The sequence below is a fragment of the Arachis hypogaea genome, chromosome 9, assembly GCF_003086295.3.
Source record: "Arachis hypogaea cultivar Tifrunner chromosome 9, arahy.Tifrunner.gnm2.J5K5, whole genome shotgun sequence".
NCBI lineage: Eukaryota > Viridiplantae > Streptophyta > Magnoliopsida > Fabales > Fabaceae > Arachis > Arachis hypogaea.
Genome location: NC_092044.1, coordinates 40,095,530 through 40,100,482, shown reverse-complemented (window position 1 = coordinate 40,100,482; position 4,953 = coordinate 40,095,530). Strand labels below are relative to the sequence as shown.

The 4,953-nt window shown below is 30.9% G+C and overlaps 1 long non-coding RNA gene across 1 annotated transcript; it reads right to left on the bottom strand.

Moving 5' to 3' along the window:
- Positions 1-3,997: 3,997 nt before the first annotated feature.
- LOC112712965 (uncharacterized) lies at positions 3,998-4,603 on the bottom strand. Its single transcript, XR_003157999.2, has 2 exons — positions 4,535-4,603; positions 3,998-4,431 (listed from the first exon to the last, which is right to left on the bottom strand). It is a non-coding gene; the product is annotated as an uncharacterized lncRNA (long non-coding RNA).
- Positions 4,604-4,953: the final 350 nt, after the last annotated feature.

The window sequence follows — 4,953 nt, the reverse complement described above, 5'->3', positions numbered from 1 at the left end:
ATTTAATTTTATAAAATGAGATACTTTTTAAATATTGACCCAAAATATTGATTAACATAAGAAAAAATTACTGACTTCAAGACTTCTCTATAAATGACTAAATGTAAATTAGATACCCACATTTGATTCTCTCTCTCTCTCTCTCTCTCTCTCTATATATATATATATAATAATAATAATAATAATAATAATAATAATAATAATAATAATAATAATAACTACAACGACAATAATATAATTTACCCACGACGCACATGACTATAACATTAATGTTTGTTAATATGCATTATCATTTATTTTTGTTGTATCTAAATTGTAATATCTTTATTTATTTTATTTATAAATTAAATGAATATTAACTTTAATTAATTTATTTATATAAAGTTATATATTATATTCATATTATTTGAGATCAATTGTAAATCTTTGACAAGCCAATTTTAAATTTATCCCAACTAACTATGGCTCAATTCAAGTCCTTTTCGGTCCTAATTGCAGTTTATGGATATATTGTATTTGTACCCATTAATTGGAGAGGAAAGCTACCTTTTTACAATAGAGCTGTTGGCAACAACAACAACTAAAATCTAACTAATTAGGCCCAGAGAAAAAACTTTGTTTGTTAAACGAAAAAAAATAATTCTCAATTTCAAATGAAAAATATCCCAGGTTGATAGGCAAGAGGAAACCCTTCTCTCTCTCCCTCTAAATAAATTTTACCTCCTCTATTTTTATTCAAGTGGTTTAATTTATGTAATTAATCTTTGTTTCGGACCCGATTTTTATACAACTAGAAAATTGATTAATACAGACAGATTTACAGATAGATTTAGTCTTTACTACAAACGGATTTTTGGTTATTGATGAAATAACCAACGGATTTTGTCCCTCTGTAAAAGTCCCGTCAGAAATTATTTACCGACGGATTTTTACCAGTTACCGACGAATTTTCCCTCTGTAAATTCTCCATCCATTTCCCGAAGTCGACGAACTTTCCGACGGATTTTTTATTTGTAATTACAGACGGATTTTCCGTCAGTAATTATAGACAGATTTTTCGACAGACTTGCCGTCTGTAATTGGCAACAGATTTTTCGATAGATTTTTCGTCTGTAATTTGAACCTTGGAAAATCATCCCATACTCTGAATACAGACAAAAAATCCGTCTGTAAATCCGTTAGTAAAGTAAAATAGAATCTTTTAGATTTTTTCATTGCAAAATAAACTTAGTTTCATACAAAATAAATATAAATTTAATGAATACAAATTTTCATCTAACTTATATTCGAATATTTATAATATTTTAAAAAATAAACAAGTTTATCGTATTATCAAACTAAAAGAAAAGTACTATAATAAATAAGCAAGTCAATATAATTCAAAGCATAAAGAAAATGTATTGATACATCAACTATAATCCTCAATGTATTTTTCAACCGTACTAAAAGCTGTGTTATTCTCCATACTAAAACAAAAATTGGAAAATGCCAAAAATCTCTATATCAGTTTAGACCTCAGTTACAACAATCTCTCAGGTGAAATCTCGGCTTCTCCTGGGAATCTATTGAAATTAGAAGCACTTGATCTTTTCCACAATCAACTCACTGGAGAAGTCCCTCAACAAGTTGGTGACATGAGCAGCTTGGGAGTGCTTGATCTCTCCTACAACAACCTTCAAGAAAAATTGGACAGAAAATTCTCTCATTGGCCGGACTAGGCATTTGAAGGGAACCAACAGTTTTGTGGAAGCCCCCTTGATCACTGCAACCGTGATGATGCTTTCGGCAGAGATGGGATTAATCCTAAAGAATTTGATCTTTCTTCAAATTAGACTTTACTTGCATGGATTATAGCACATATAGCCAAGTTTTATAAAACATGATGACTCCATTATATAATATATAGGCAGAGTTACATAACTAAATCTTATATTATGGTGATTCTTTTATCATACAATCCAATTCATAAAATCCTTTAGTCAATCATACATTTTGTGATAGTCTCTTGCTTTTTGGAAGTTCAAAGTGACGATATCAAATTACTTTCAGCATGAAATAAGACTTACTCATGAGATGGGATTGTCTAGGGTTGATCTGAATCAAGGACAGACGAGAAGCATGTGCGTCGCGAAATTTCATATTAACATCTGCATTTTGTCTTTGCTCGGCCCCATCTTTCTGACCTGAAGTCAGATGGGAACAAACAAAACATAGGCACGAATGAAAGAGAGACATACTAACTGAAACAGATCCCTGCATCGGGAACAATGTTATCAACACCAATAAGGTCAGAATGAGAAAGTTCAGAGGTGTAATAAAGTCTTATAAAAAAAACAATCTTATCTACTTTAAGTGTTTAGATTTGTTCAATCACTTCTTACTCCATTTTCTGATAATTGACAAATTTTTTGCTTCTGGTAAACTCTTGTTTATTTTGCTGTGAAGTAGTCTTCAACAGAAAAATCTAGCATTGTTATTAGCATGGATATTAGATTTGCATCCATGATAAAGCATTCTATGCTGCTATTATAGATGTGTCCACAACTCCACATGAAGCATCCATTTAAGTGCATCTAATTGTGCATACCTAACTAAATAGACAGTCATCTATTCATATATAACTCGGTCATTGAAATTATTTGACTTTTAAGTCTTATCCCCACTATCTTAAAAGTTATATAACATACAAGATTTAATTGCCTAATAGTGTATATGCATTAGCAGCATCAAAATTGATCTCATTACTAAAATTAAGACCAATAGCGAATGCTAATATTTTTCTTCAATTTTTCAGTCACCACCTGAAGATTCTATTGTCAATTAACATGGACATTCTCAAATAGTATAATACAACAGAACCTCAAACTCTTAACAAGCTCAAAAAAGTCCAATGCAATGAAAATTGGTTGAAAAGCATTATTAATTTGTAATAACTAATAACCATAACCAAAATAAAAGAAAGAACACACCTTCTGGTCATCTCTGGGAACACCATAACCACTGTAATACATCTGACCTACCAAGACCTGCATGTTTATGTCCCCAGCTTTAGCTTCTTTCAGTTAGTAGAACTCAAATATATATATATATATATATATATATATATATATATATATATATATATATATAATATCAGGGTTCGACCAATTTTACCAACTGCCACTGAACCAGTTGTTTGTTCCAACTGCTTCACCACATCTTCCAACTCACCAGGGCAACTCCTATGTATTTTAATATGCAAATGCCATTCAAAATTGCAATTATAAATTATTAGAATTCAAGTGTTTGTACAGAAACTGATCATTTTTACCATAACTATTATAACTTTTAAAAGCCAAGAAAGTTCAAAAATGTTTGAACAGCATAACAAATAAGAACCTCACTCTGAATAAGTTCTTAGCATAGTAGGCACATGGTATAAAGTATAAACCCTACAAATATTACCCTCTCTGCAGTCAAATAATAATACCTTGAGAATCTCATTGGCTGCAAGTATCTCAATGAAAGAGGTTACAACATTAGGGGTAACACTGGACTTTTCCACCAACTGGGTCTTGAGAAGCTCTTACCTTTCAGTTAGCAGAACTATATAAAACTTTCACTCCAAAATTCAGTTAGCAGAACTCATATATATATATATATATCAGAAAGCTGTCTCTAGCACTTTTTCCATGAGGCTTCAATATATTGATTCCTTATAATAATGGTGAACCAAAAAAAAGGACAGAGGATAAATCCAGAGAATGACTGTGATAATTAAAGCACGTAAAGGCAAGATTACTTGATTATTCCCATTAAAAAAACTTAAGCACCAAAAAAAAACTAACTAAATCAAATTTTGCAAGAACAAATTCTAACAGAAGAAATCAAAGAGCTAAACCAAAAGGTTGTGAATGGCACTTTCTTAAGAACTACTAAATGAAAACCCCACACTAAAGATAATTTATTGGGTGTACTCTATCTAGTACTTAATTAATGAAGAAATTAAAATGAAAAGTTTCAATCGGAAAGTCCACTGTGTTAAGGATAAATTATACCATCCTACCTTGTGGTTAAAATATACTAGCCACAATATCTAAAAGAATACACTAATTTCTCTGAAATTAGGTTATTTGACAATTCACATCCCTATTTTTTGTAAAATGCCACTCTTTCAAACTACTTTCATATTTAACATTTGTAAATAGCTAACGAAATACAACTTGACTAGCATTGAAGAGTGGGTAAATTTGTTAGTATTCTTAAAAGGGTGGAAATAAATTTTACTCAGGTGGTCAAAGTTGATGTCAGAAACAAATGTAATTGCACATATACAGCCATGCTATAGAAAAAATCTTATTTTGAGCATGATACCTTCAACTTTGCTATCTCTTGTTCTCGTTTTGCAAATGTTACAATGAACGCAGCTTCCTTTTTCTTTGCCTTTTCAAGCTGATAACAATAGATATATGTCAATGGTCAATGATAATTGATAATTAATCAATGGATAGTGAACTACATCAACAGAAAAAAAAGGGCAGATTAGATTCTAAACCTGCTCTCTTAAAGACTCTTCTGAGGATTTCAGGGCCTGAAGATAATCACGCAACATTTTGGGCTCTGGAAAGAACAAAGGTTAACTAATAGTTCACGAATAAATTTATAACAAAAAAATAAAGCAATTGTGTACAAAGAACTAAAACTTAAACAATTAAAATGCAGATGTATATCACAATTAACATGCCAAACACAAGGAACAAACTAACCAGGAGTGGCACCAGCAGGTACACAAGGCTCATTTTGAATTGACGAATGCCAACTTTGAATCTCAAATTTAGCAGCCTCAAGTTAATTCTGGAAAATTCACTGATCAAGTCAATAGTTATAAATGAAGCCTTGTCATTGATAACCAATCATGAATTCATCTCTTAAATTACATGAAATGTAACTAAAGTCCACTTTTAACATGATGAC